The sequence below is a fragment of the Poecilia reticulata genome, chromosome 3 (genome assembly GCF_904066995.2).
Source record: "Poecilia reticulata chromosome 3, P_reticulata-male-v2, whole genome shotgun sequence".
NCBI classification, from domain to species: Eukaryota; Metazoa; Chordata; class Actinopteri; order Cyprinodontiformes; family Poeciliidae; genus Poecilia; species Poecilia reticulata.
In genome coordinates this window covers 18,770,580-18,785,092 of record NC_088832.1, presented here as the reverse complement: position 1 = coordinate 18,785,092, position 14,513 = coordinate 18,770,580, and the positions used below count along the sequence as shown (strand labels likewise).

Sequence of the window (14,513 nt, the reverse complement as noted above, 5' to 3'; positions counted from 1 at the left end):
TTTGGTTCAATTCAACTTCCTTTGAATGGGGAACTTACTGTGCCTTAAAAAGTTCATCCATAAAGGGGAGATGTTAGTTCAATTAACTTTATTCACTGAAGCCAGTGGTTCCCAAACTTTTTCTCCTGGGCCCCCCCCAGTGGTTTCCGAACTATTTCTGCCCCCCCCTCTATGGCTTACAAATAGCTGTCTGGTTGAACAATGTGTGTGAGCGAAGAGGGGGTGGATTCTTAGAGACTCCCTGTTATACTCAGCCCCGGCTCCACACGAACAAGGGGGTGGGGGGATCAACTTTTTTGGGGATAAAATGAATCGTAGCTGAACATAGACAACAACACCAGTAACCTATGAGAGGCCCCAAGGGCCAAAACATACAAACTCTCTTACAGAGTTTGATTGCAACGGAAGTTAACTTAAACTTTCAGGTTCTGATTGGACCCCAGGTGGACCTAGGCGGGTTTTCACGGACAGAAAAATAGCTGAGCGGCAGCGACTCACAGAGGCAACTAATATTTTAAATGACATCGTTAGCGCTCCTACAGTAATGTCAGAATTAATGAGAAGTGTTTAGAAGCCGGCAGCCAGCATCAGAAACCCCATGTATCAGTGGGATAAAGCTAGTCGCCTCTTCGGAAATGGCAGTAAAGCCAGCCTGCACTCGATTTTAATGTGCGCTACAGCACAAGTTATGGCGCTCTCTTTTCAAAATAAAAGCGCATCTCCGGTTTATGTTTGATTCATGTTTCTATCCTACGGCTTTAAAAATGCAAAACTTTGTGTTAGTTGATTAGCTAAAGGAAATCATGCATCTGAAAAAAAATTAAACATATTATGTGGGCAAAAAAATTCTGTAAACCGCATATGTGCTACCTCTATTAAAATTGCTGACATGCAAAACATCTTTCAGATTACATAAACAATACTTCTCTCACTTCAGGATGACACAGGGACACCTATAAGACCAATTTTAACTAAGGTTGCACATATGTGCTTTACAGGATTTTTTGCCTGCACAATATATAAATTTTATATATATTTATTTCCGCTCAGCTATTTTTCTGTCCGTGAAAACCCGCCTACTCCTGCCTGGGGTCCAATCAGAAACTGAAATTTTAAGTTAACTTCCGTTGCAATCAAACTCTCTCAAATAGTAAGTGTAAGAGAGTTTGACTGTGAATGTGAGAGAGTTTGATAGTGAATGTAAGAGTTTGACTGTGAATGTAAGAGAGTTTGTAAGTTTTGGCCCATGGGGCCTCTCATATGCAGGTCTCCTTCACTGCCGCACAGGTGTAAATGCAGCGCTAGCGTCGTAGCGCTCATGTTGCGTTTAAATGCGGCTCGGAAAAACAGGTTAAGACATGTTAACAACGGATTAAACAGTTTTAACTGCTGATAAAAGTGACAGAGGAACACAGCTATGGGAGGTGCGGAAGTTCCTACTGTATCAAATTGACAGAGGAATAACAGAGAGTTGGCCATTCTAAGGTAAAAACCCAGCGCATACAATGTTCATGTTTTTTTTTTTTTTTTTATCCCGACTCTCCCCCCTGCAATGGCACGCCCCACAGTTTGGGAACCTCTGACTGAAGCGATGTTGGCATTCATTTTTGTTTTCGAGTTTACATTTTTGTTTTCGTGTTTACATTTTTGTTTTCAAGTTACAGAATGTGTTCTCTACCTTTTTGGTTCAGTTCAACTTCCTTTGAATGGGGAACTTAGGAAATAACTGTGCCTTAAAAAGTTAATGCATAAAGGGGAGATGTTAGTTCAAGTCACAGTTTTACCATGTATTCATAAAAACTGTTGGATAAATAGTTTACAGGCAGAGGGCACCAACAGAGAGTAGATGCATACTGTGCCTGTAAGAAGCTATGTGAGTAAAGAGAACTAAGAAAAATGCATCATGATTGATTTTCACATATTTTCTCTGATTCCTTACATGCTGCTCAAAGCTTTAGATATTTTAGATGTCATTCATAAACTGAAACATCATCACTGAAATTAATTTTATAGCCCAATTATATTTACTAGTACCACCTGTTTAAATGTAGATCCAAAGCAAAGCCAAAACAGCAATTTCAAACGCAAAGATCAACAGAGATACAGCCTATTGACAGCAGTCTGCTGCAATGAAACGGCATTACGAAAACTATTTTAAACATTGTCTTTGCAGCTACTTAAATTACATACTTCCTTGTGTGCTGATGTCTATTATCTGCCACAGGGTACAATTAATTTGTGAGCAGAATATGAATATTCTGTGATGAATATGTGCAAGCCTAGAGCAGGTTGGATTTGCCTCTGTGATATGACCCAACTCTGGTAGCAATCAAAACAGAACTTCCAAATTAAATTTTCACAGAAGTAGGAATGTTTCAGAAATTATACGAGCAATTCACTATTACGGTAGTTGTTTTTTCTAAATAATCATTGCTTTTTATAGAGTCCCTTTACCATCATTGACCGAGTAGTAAAATGGATTTTTGCAGCTAATATCCTGTTCTTTCTATACTGAATATGGCTTTTAATAGTTTTAACTGTTTTAAGTTTAAGTGTTACAAACAAATCTCTTTGGAATTTGACTTGTTCTGTTTGAATACAATACTGGCTCAGTTGAAACCGTTTGAGAATGGGTTGCCTATTTCTACACAAACATTCTCTTGTTGATCATGTAAAAAATCCCAACAAAATTTACTGCTTGTGTTGTGGCGCATGTTATGATGCGCAGATTTTTCTGTTTCTCCTCACTATATGGTTTTAAAAACATCATTCAAGTTTTACCTTGATAAGGATAAAGCAAGCACATTGTTGATTATTTAATGTCTGACTAAGATATATTTTAGAAAATGTTTACGTTATTTGGTATTAGTAAACATGTCCATACTTAACATTTAGTTATCCAAAGAAATAAAAAATATATATACTTCATCACATTCATTGTTTATTTTGATCATTTAACCTTAAAAAGCTTAATGCTTAAGTATATCTCAATGTGACTTTTGTTAAAGTGTTTTGTTGGGAGAACATTAGGTAATTGGAATTCTAATTGCACTTTCAATAAAGTTTCACATGTTAATAAATCATTATAATTGCACAGAATGAACATGCTGAATGCACACTTGGTTCTAATGTATGTCAGGAGTAGCCCTGATTTATTAATCTGCACTGTTTGCCAAAGCTTGCTTTGAAAAAGACTCCCGCCCCTATAAATGTCACCAAAAAGCCATTCTTGGGGGTCTAACTTATTAATCTTTTCCAAAGACACAGAAGACTGGAGGAGCACATAAACGCAGACAGTAGTAAATGTCAAGATTATGAAGACCAACAAGCAAGCCATGGAGCTGTGAGCGTGTAGAAAAAATGTTTTTAAAATTTGTAATGAGTCATCTGCCCGCGGGCATAATGCACTTATAGCCAGGAGTTGTGTAGCTGTTGACTGTTCTGTACTTTTGTAATCATTCAAATTTAATTAAAGGCTTAAGGAGAAAATGGCCTGAGTTGACAGTATAATGAGTTGCCCAGGGACATCTTTTTAATAATCTTAGCTTGTAACAAAGCTGTTACCAAGTCATGGTAGTACTATAAGCCTTGCCTGTCCACTTCTGCCGGTCAGATAATTCACACCAGCCCCAAGGAGTAAGCTCTTTTTCTGAAATTCTTCTGACTAAACGGATGATTTCATTTTTTCCATCATTTTTAATTAACATCAACAAAAGTTGTAAATCTAAGAATAAAGTACCATTAGTATTTTTCTCACCTTGGAATATTCTTCTGATTTCAGGAAATAAATTAATAACTTGTTTTAAAACTTTTTTTCATATTTTGTTCTCTTAAAATAAGGTTTTGCATTTGTTTAACATGTATTTACTGACCCAGTCCAATAAATTGGCATTTAGTTTAGTCTATAAAGTCCATCTTCTCAAAAAGCAGGTCATTCAGTCTGGCTGGTCTTGGTTGTAATATTAGAGCATGGCTTATTTCACGAGCAAGTTCTGGCATCAATCCAATGGAGCTGTCTTTTATACAACCACTCTAAGCGCTTGACACTGCAGGTCTTCTTTTCAACAGCAGACTTTGTCACAGCAAAACCCTGCTTCTCTTCTACAAGTGGCAGTTTAAAAAGAGTTGTAGATGAAGTATATTCTTCATATATAGTCCTGTGAAAATAATTGTACTTTATTAGATTTTCTTTTAAGCATTTTTCAAGTTCATGTAATATGTTTATTCCCCTGCTATATTTAGTTATATTTGTATAACTATATACAAATATGTATATATTTATTTCTATAACTAATAAATATATAGTTATATATATAGTCTTATATATTTATTAGTTATACAACTAATAACTAATAAATATAGTTATCAAGCCTTTTTGGTAGAGGGACCAGATGGACATGTCAGCCAGTTTAAACTTTCAGAATCCAAAACTCATTGTCTCACAGGAGAAAACATAATTCTCTAGTCTATGGAAACTAAGACAGACTTTTTTCTGAATTTTAATTTTCATCTCTGGGCAATAAACAGCAGTGTTAATCATTTGTTTAACTTGATTCCTACTGTCAAACAGCTGTGGCAGGATCATGTTCTGCAGTAAGAACTGGATGACAAGTCCACATAGAAGGCAAGATGACAGCAGCCAAATACAGATATAATAGACTTTTATTTTTATTTAACTAGGTGAGTTATCAAGAACAAATTCTTATTTACAAGAATAAACTGGCAGAGGCATTCATGCTTGAACGATAAACAAGCCTCCAGCCACTAGATGGCAGCAGCGCTCAAACTAATTACCATACTGCCTGACTGTTCAATCCAGTAATTGACGTACAGAACTTACAAAGAGAGACTGAGAAATTTGTGACAACGAAAAGAAAAGCAGCAGCAGCGGTAAGTAAAGTAAGCATAGCAGTCAGTAGAAAAAGACTAATACGACGAAGCCGGCGTTTCATGGGCTAACTGTAGTGGCAGACTTCGCACGCGTCTATGTTCGGGGATAAGCGGCTCCGTCGTTTCCGTCTATTGGAGATGGCATTTTACACTAGGTGCTTGCAGAGCTTGCCCAAGGTAACAATTAATGACGTACATCCATCCGAAGCAAGTAAGCTGGAGAAAGGTTGTAAGATGTAGCCCTCGTTATGCATTCACGGAAGGTGAGTTTTACTTTCTTTAAACTTTGTGACTAACATTAACTTTAGCTTATGCTAGTAGGCAATATTCTCGGACATTTTCATTATAGAAATGTGCTATTAAGTATCTAAACATTTTCATTCATTCCAACGAACAATGTTTTTACCTTATTTTGTGTTTATTTTCAGGTATATTGCTGTAATGTGTGTTTGTTGTCGTTAGTGTCAGAAACCAAGAGGAGATTAGGACTCGGGGTTTTGCTTCCGAAGCATGAGTAAGCACAACAAGCCCCATAGCTTAAAAGTAGGGCAGCTCTGGTGTCGGAGTTCTAGTTCAGCTGACAGTTCAAGTTCAAAGTAGTTGCTTTTAGAAAAATATGGCTGTGTTCTCTAAGGTCTCCGTGTTATTTCGTTTTATTACTTTTGCAGGCTTCTTGTGAAGAGCTCAAATAGGATGGTGTTTACAGTGTGTACAGGCGGATCAGTTGTTCGGCTGTCTGGATCTGGTCTGCTCACTTGTTCCCATACACTCGCTCTTTAAGGCTGAATACAGATGTGATTCCATGGAAGTAACACAGGGACGGCTCCTTTATTTACCATCCGTCTCCCCCCGGTAGTTTTAGGCTGAAGAAGCTGATCCGGGGTGAAATGAAGGTTGCGAACTTCGCTGTGCGGCGTTAGCTTTAACTTGTTGTGACGAATATTTACAAGCCACGTCTTCTTAATTCAGGATCGCATGAAAACTTAAAAGCCCATTGCATTTGGAAGACAACAATATTCATGGTATTGCTTTATTTGCTTCTGAAATACGATTTTGTCTTTCCTAGCTGTCATGGTAACTCAAAGCAAGAGCAAGAAAGCCGCATTTAGCTCATGCGGATGTGACGTCAGCGCCGTAGATACAAAGAGTCCTTCTCTGCTAAACACAATCATAATTCCTAACATACATTAACAACCGAAATGATGATGTTTCTCAAATTGTATTAGTTATCTTACAATAGCTTTTTTTTCCTTATGTATAGCGTTTATCTTGATTTGCTTCTTCCCGTCTGTGAATGAATTATCGATGTTTCGTCCAACATCGGATTTCAGTATGCATATGTGCTGAAAGGGGCAGTGTAATCTAGCCAGGTGTGGCAGGCCTTTTTAGCATAAAATCAGTTTCGTCTTATTCATAATTAAATTCTAGATATCTAAAAATGCATTTTTTACTTCACAGAACTACATTTTAACTATCCTGAATGGTAATTTAAGATAGCTACTTTCACATTCTGACAAGTAAGAATAATCAAGATATCTCCAATTAATTTTTGACAAGTCAAAATTCCAGTCAAGATATCTCAAATGACATCACATATTCGTCATTTGGAGGGTCACACATCCGTAATAACAATATATTTCAAACATAACTATGCCTAGTCAAAATGTCATTTTTAGATATGTGAATTGAGAATTGTGCATAAGCCCTCTTGTTCTGCCACTGAGCTATCCAAACAGTTGCTTCAAATATTGAGTGTCCTGCACAAAGGTGTCAAAAAAATGCCACAGTGAAACTGAAACTGGAATGGTCAGCGAAGAGTCATTGAAGTTTTCCTGCCTAAAAAGGAGAGGAATGGATTTTTGCCTATAAAGAAATAATCAACAATTGAGCGAGCATTATGTGTTTTATTTATGTATGTGGCATAGTTAAGGCTGCTGTGTAGTTCTTAGGAGTTATCTGAACTGATTTGTTTTAAAAACAATAGTATCCACTCTCAAAATAGTATAATGGTGATTATATAAAAAGTATCATAATCACTGTCTTCCTTCTGTGTTTATTTGCATACAGTACAGTTAGTGAGTGCTGGATCCATGTGGCCTATTAAATTCCTGGTGTGAATGACGCATTCATAGCAGGACACTTGAAACCCCATCACTCAATACTGATGTTGATATCAGGGCTGAGCACGACCTCTTTAATACCAGGCCTTGTTATGCAGCGATTTTTGTATTGTGTTGATGGCTTGTGAAATTGCAGTGCCAAAGTGGTGGATTAAATTGGTAAATCCCTTTGAATGCACAAATGCAGAGCCCACTACTGGTTTTACTGTGAATGACTTCTCATCTTTTCTGATAAGTTAAAATTATGAGCAATATTGTTGACAGTTTTGCACAAAAAATGTTAAGTTATATTCCTATTTGAAAAAGAACTTGATAAAGCTGTCAAGTAAGCAATAGCTACAGTTTTAAAGAAGTTTTAGATGTTAGTGTTTTTAAGTACACTAGATGGTGACAAAAACTTTTTCCAAGAATTATTTTTGAAAATGGGTAAAAATAAAATTACGATAAAATTGTATGTGTAGAAATGTTGTCATGAACAAAAATTTGTGTTGAAAGTGTTGAATAGTTAAGAACTGCATCGCTATAAAACTGGAGACAAAACCTGCATTTGCATTTAAAGTTGCTTTTATATATATATATATATATATATATATATATATATATATATATATATATATTTTATTTTATTTTATTTTTTTTCAGTTTTCGAGCTACAAATAGATGAACTTCCCCTTAGAAAGCTATCTCTAATTCAGTTGAAACTTTTTATTCAGTATTTTAACTGCAAAAGCAGGGGCAAGCACAGTGGCAGGTCCCTGCATCCTCAGCACTTCCTCTAATCTTACATGGACAGATACCTGCAGATGACAGATGTAAGCTGACCTATAGCAGGCTACTTATCTGTAAATAATGAGACACCACTCACACACATTCCACCCTACTTTATATAATCTGATGGACAATTTCAGAATCTCATCTTGGTTCAGTATTTTAAGTAAAGTCATGTAAATGAAACAGGTAGAAAGACAGATAAGGTGGGTTATGTCCTTCCTACACAGTCCCATCACAGGGCCAACATGAGGGAAATATAATGCAAACTCTTAAGTTTAAATTAGAATTGCCAAATATTTTAATGTTAATGTTTCTCTTTTTTAGGCTGAGTGAACAGATTTGCTTGACCTTCCATGTTTCATGAAAGCTTCTCTTACTGACAAAATAATAAATTACACTAAATGTAAATACATATATGGTGACATAGATAACTCCTGATCATGAACACATTCTACACATGAATGTGTTTCTGAATGAATGTAAACTTCATTACATTACAGTACATTTTGACCATCAGAATGCATTGCTCTTTCACCTACGTTTGTCTGGAGAAATAAGACAGTAGTCAGAGCAGCTGATGCATACATTTTGCTTACTGCAATAGCCTTCTGAATAATAAACACACAAACAGTTTGTTCATCTTTTTCTTTTAACCTTTATTGAAAACAGGTGTATTGTTGTTTATAATAATACACACTCCAACATTAATCTTTGTGTGGGGTTGAAAAGTAGAATTTCATTCAATATATTTCAGTTTCCCTGTTTGTGATGCATAATGCACAGTGTTGCTTTGAATACATACAATATTATTTTTTGTGCACTTAACCTTGACTATGACTGACAAATCTCTTAACATATTTTCACTTTAGCTGTCATGTTTTACTAGTTGTAACTGCACTCTACTATTAGCTGGATCTTTTCAATTTAGTTTGGAAAACTCATACATCGCTATTAAATTCCATATCTATTGTTAATTAAGTAGCCAACAGGTGGAGCTGTGTCATTCTCAGTTAGCTGGGACATAGTTTTTTTTCCTTCTGTTTTAGGAATACAGTTGCAAATTATATGACATCTGAAAAAATGTTTTTTTTTTTCTTCATGTTGTTTTAATTGACATACTTTTTAATAGCTGCAGCTCCAAGCTAAAACTTGACAATTTGTTGTCTTAGAAAATTAAGCCTTTATCTTTATTTTTAACGATTATGGCTTATAATTTGTACCACAAAAAATATTGGGATTTTACACCAAAAACCAGGACTCAAATGCTTTTCATACTGAAATAATGGCGATAGATTTCGTTACTAGCTCTTTGCAAAGAGTGGTCGCATCTGGTTACCATTGCACATAAAGGATATGTTACAACTTGACATATCAAAAACACATTTGTATTTGATAGTTATACTTCTGAGTTGCAAGGTTTTGAACAATGTTATCGATGAGAAAATGTGCTCAATTAAGTGTTTTGGAATGTAGATACATTTTATGCCCATTTATTCATTTAACCAAATGAATAAATGTCGACTATGTGGATTAGGTAGTGTACTTTAACATATTGTGGTGTGAAAAAGTGTTTGCCTGCTTTGTAATTTCTATTTTTTTTGTATGCTTGTCACAATTTCAGAACATGAAACCATTTTAAATATAATTCAAAGACTACACAAGTAAACACAAAAGGCAGTTTTTTGGGTCTACCTTAGCCGCAACAATTGCAATGAACAGCAGCAGCACTGTGGAGGAGAATTTTGGCCTATTCATCTTTGCAGAATTGTTCTAATTTAGCCACAGATCATGCCACAGCATCTCAATAAGGTTCAGACCAGGACTTTGACTAGGCCACTCCGAAGTCATCTTTCTGTTTTTCTTCAGCTATTCAGTGGCGGACTTGCTGGTGTCGTTTGGATCATTGTTCTGCTGCAGAACTCAAATTGGTTTCAGCTTGAGATCACAAACAGATGGCTGGACATTCTCCTTCAGAACTTTTAGTTTTGATAGACAGCAGAATTCATGGTTCCATTTATCACAGCACATCTTCCAGATCCTGAGGCACCAAAACTGCCCAGATTATCAAACTACCACCACTATGTTTTACTTATGGTGTGATGTTCTTTTTCTTAAATGAAGTGTTACTTTTTCAGTTGTTGTAAAAGTAAAATTTTTGTCTTGTCAGTTCACAGAATGTTTTCCTATAAGTCTTGGGTATAATCAAGATGTGTTCTGCAAAATTGAGATGAACCTTAATGTTCTGTTTGTTCAGAACACAAAAACTTTCATTCTGTTATTTTATTTTGTCGTAAGTCTTTGCACGCTGAGTGTGCTTCACATATAAACCCTAATACAGCCTCATGCATTACAATCACTAAAGTTCAACATGTTATTAGGCACATGTTTGAGTGAAAACAGTTTAAAACTTTCAAATATTTAATTAAGACAGGAAGGCTGTATTACTTCTACTTTTAATCGTACTCTACAGTTAAAATCAGTCTTATACTGTAATAATGTACCATTAGTACTTGCACATGACAGTAAATTGGAATTGAATTGAATAACAACTATGCTTTTGTCATCACAATTTGTCTGTGGCAATCACTTTTTAACCAGCATTTTCTTGACTTAAATTCTTTATCACAATAGTTAAAAACTTTCAAGTTTAGTGTCTGAAGCTTTGACTGTAACATGAATTATGTTAATCTGCAGCCTTCTTTCTCTTAAAGTTTCAGCCAATCCCAAATTTATTACACGGCCCTGTCAGAGAGATAAGGCAAACTAGGGGGATGTTGGCGTATCCACAGGAGTTAAATAGACAGGGGCGGTATCAAGATAATCTAGTAGGTCAAGGCTACTCTACAAGAAGATATATTGTAGCAAAGCAGATTTTTTTTTTTATACTCCCTTCACATTCCGCCCTACTCAGACTTATATTTTCACAGCTCACATTAGAAGAGAAAAAACAGACCAGTCTGTTCCTTACGTTCAATTTTCTATTTGAATTTATTTTTCAGATCATTTTAAAGTTTTGTTTCAAGAAGAAACGTTTTGAATTTAGCAGTAACTGTATTTCTCCCAGCGTTGAGTCCAAATCAAACTTTCTGTTTTATGACTCCATGCCAACTTGGAGGACACTGCTCTTTGTAGATCTCAGCACATAATTACAAACAACAGCATGTTTTGAACTCTGCAAAGGAGGATTCAAGTGTCTTATTAAACCCATTTATCATTGCAAATTCAGCTTCCCCAGGCAGTCGAGAGCTCCACAGAGAAACATTGGCAAGTCAGTTTACTGCTCTTGTCATAAATAGGAAATTTTAATGATTTACCGTTGTGATTTCTGTGCTTTGATCTTGGGAGGATATTTAAGGAAACATTTATTTATATTAATAGAACTACATTAATGCCCTTATATCAACTGGGCATTCTATACTTGAAGACAAAATGGATTTCTCAAAGGTACCCTTAGTTCTCCACCATCTCATGATTGAAAGTTAATACAATACAAAGTAAAACTTTGCTACTATTGGTGGTACTTACAAGTTTTACCTGGTCAGTACCGATATTATTTATTTCAGCGTGAAAATTTACTGCAAAAAAAAGCAACAAAAATTAAGATAAGGACAGGATTTCAACTTGAAAAGATGTCAGGAAATGTACTATTTCAATTAGCTAACATATTAAGTCTAGGTGACATAAAGTACATAAGGTGAAAAGGTTATGTGAAATTTTTTTTTTTCTTCTAGCACGATGACTCATTGAATCGTTTTTTGTTTTATGGACACAAAACCATGAGTTCAGAATCTTTCCAAGGTAATATGTTATTAACTTAGCACATGGTTAATAAAAGGTAGTGTGTCCTGAATGCATAAAAGGTTCATCAGTGTTGTTTTATGAATTAGCACTATTACATCAAAAAGCTTTTTACCACAGAGCAAAGTTCATTAAATATTTTCATCTGTAAGGAAAATGTCCATTTTAAAAGGTGCCTGTCTGAAGAAACATTAAATACTACTGGCCTTAGTGTCTTCATATTTATAATTTATTATTTTTTTTCTCTTTTGCTGCACAGCTTGATCATTTATTTAATCGTCTTTCATAAAAAAATAGAAAAATCTTTTACTTATGAGCAGAAGAATGGTCTTTGTATGCCTTATTATTCTTATTCTTATTATTTAAAAAAAAACAACCTGAAAAGTATATATTTTAAATCACATCAACACTTTATCTCCAGACTTTTAGAAAATTAGATAAAATCCTTTACTGGAGCATCTTTCTTATAATCTATGCCAAATAATGATATGCCAAATAATACAACTTTTTCATGAGTAAGGACATAACACAGTCAAGTGAAATGCATCACAAAATGCACTGTGTAGACAAACCAACTTTTCTGAAAAGTTAGCTTTCATTTTTAATACATCTTACATCTATGTTGATGGCACAGTCTATATTCTTACTGCTAATTTCTTACCAATCTTTTAATGACCCGAACCCAGGAATAATAGCGAATTAACAAAGGAAAGGAGAGAAGACGGTAGCCACGCAGATATTTTAGTTTAGTTTAAATCTCCCTATACAAAGATGTATAATCCATTTATTATTAGGAAGCAATAAATAATGTTCAGCTTGTGGTTTAAACTCCCAGTAACAATAAATGTTGTTTCAAATACTTTGTCTTTGAAACACCAAAGGCATGCAGAATTTTTTTGACCCTATGTAATCATCTAATTAGACAATATCAGTTTCTTACAGTTAGTTCATGAATAGCACCTCTCATCAGAAACAAGATCCTAAACTCGGTTTCAACCTCTGCTTTCATCAAACATCTTTGATCTTCTGGCAGGATGTGGGAGATCCTTGTATCAATGCAACAAAAAATAATTAGCACTTAGATTATGTATGTGTTTGTGTTGTTTGTGTGTGTGTGAGAGAGAGAGAGAGAGAGAGAGAGAGAGAGAGAGAGAGAGAGAGAGAGAGAGAGAGAGAGAGAGAGGATCTGTGAGCACAGCAAGTTGGAGAAGATGGAATGGATTTGACGAAGATGAGAAGCTGTCTGTTTGTGGTCAGAGAATACGGCACACTGCTTGTGTTGGGTGATACTTGATCTGATGTTAATGTGCTGCTGTGTGTGTGGGAGGGGGAAAGCTGAAACAGGCAGTGGGAAAGATGGGCAGATAATCCCGTCTGCTTGATGAGACTGAATGCTAGGATTGATTGATCGCCTAATCATAGAAGGAAATGGGCCTGAAAATGAATGGGGACTCTGCCCCTGGCTTGCTGTGGAGCTGGCTAGTTGGGTTGGAGGGGATGTTAGCTGCAGAAAGACATGGCCTTAATGTGCATGAGACCTGATTTCATTTGTGTCTGATATACAGTTATATGATCCTTGCTAAATGATCAAATAAAAAAAGGAAGAGGGAGAACAGGGAAGGGGAGGGTGTAAATCAAGGTTTATTGCAGGAATATTACTTTTTCATCTCATCTGAAATGGATGCTTTGAGAAAAGAGCAAGAATAAAAATCCATCATCAGTGTAGAATTGATGGAACTATGTGTAGGTACAGAAACCCTCAGTCCCCGATCTAGTTGACTGGCTATTGATATATATTAGATTATTTCATGTGACAATACTTGGTTTGTCGTAGTCTTTCATTTTTAAGACACTTTTTACAAGTAAATTTGTGGTTTTATAAGGGTCAAACTCAAATTTTGTTGCATTTTATTTTATACTAATCTGTTGCATGCTTTCTGAAAGAAAGACAAGGATTCAATGAAGGAATATTCTAAGCTCAGGAGTCCAGTTTGTTGGAGAAAACTTACTTTTAAATTATTTTTTCCAAATAGGCTTACCAAATGTAGTTTTTAGCTGGATGTGATTCTCTCAGAAAGATTCAATGAGAAGTACTTTTTTCTTATACCAGAAACATGGCATTTTTTTGTCTTGCTTGATGTTTGTTGATAAAAATAAGTTTTCCCCCAGAAAATTGTTCTTTGCATATTTATTGTTCCATTAGAGCATGGCATTTATTTCAGCTTGATGCACTCTGGGTTTCATTCGTAAATCTTAAGAGCATAGCTGATAATCTTTTGTATTTTTAAAAAACTGCAGTGGGAGAGAGTGGCAAATTGTTTTATTTTCTCAAGAAGCCCAAGTTTTGAAAATGTGTTGTCTGAACGTACAAATGTCTGTATTTATTGAGGTTCTTCTTCCTTGATATTCAGCACAATAAGAGTGTTTGATGAGCGGCTCGGGTGCCATTTTCTGCACCTGCTGAAAACGGTTGAGAGAAAGACACTGCAGCATGGTATTGCAGCAGTTCATGCATGCCAGGTGTTTACCACCACAGAGAGACACACAGAGACACAAAAAGCAAATAAGTTTCTTTTGGTAAAAAATTAGATGGGATAATTAACCGAACATTTCTGTTTTTAGACTGCTGGAATATTTTAGGGTATCCTGAGAAAACACATCGGGAGAAGATGCAAACTTATTCTTTTAGTTTTTTTAGGCAAGGGACATGGTGTAATATGGTGATTTATGTATGGTTTTCCACTTTACTTATACATATTTGATATGCTGACACACACAACTTTGGACTTGTCAAAGGGAGTACTTACTTTTTATTCTGTGTGGAATTAGTAGGGCCTCTTCCTCTGTCTCCCTCTAGTGTGCAGGTTGTGTTTGATTGTGTCTGGGTACTTTCTTGTGATTGAGTGCTTGAAGCTTGAGAGTGAAACATCTTAA

The 14,513-nt window shown here is 35.6% G+C and overlaps 1 long non-coding RNA gene across 5 annotated transcripts in view; it reads left to right on the top strand.

Moving 5' to 3' along the window:
• Nucleotides 1–14,513, top strand: part of LOC145551099 (uncharacterized) — a 134,548-nt gene that overhangs the window by 5,569 nt on the left and 114,466 nt on the right. Inside the window, exon 1 of one of the 5 annotated variants that reach the window (XR_014086901.1) lies at nucleotides 4,562–4,890. The exons of 3 other annotated variants lie outside the window; for them this stretch is intronic. This is a non-coding gene — a long non-coding RNA (uncharacterized LOC145551099). Of the gene's footprint in view, nucleotides 1–4,561; nucleotides 4,891–4,966; nucleotides 5,154–14,513 lie in introns of those variants that run through there. One more of the 5 variants, XR_014086900.1, reaches the window with a different exon arrangement.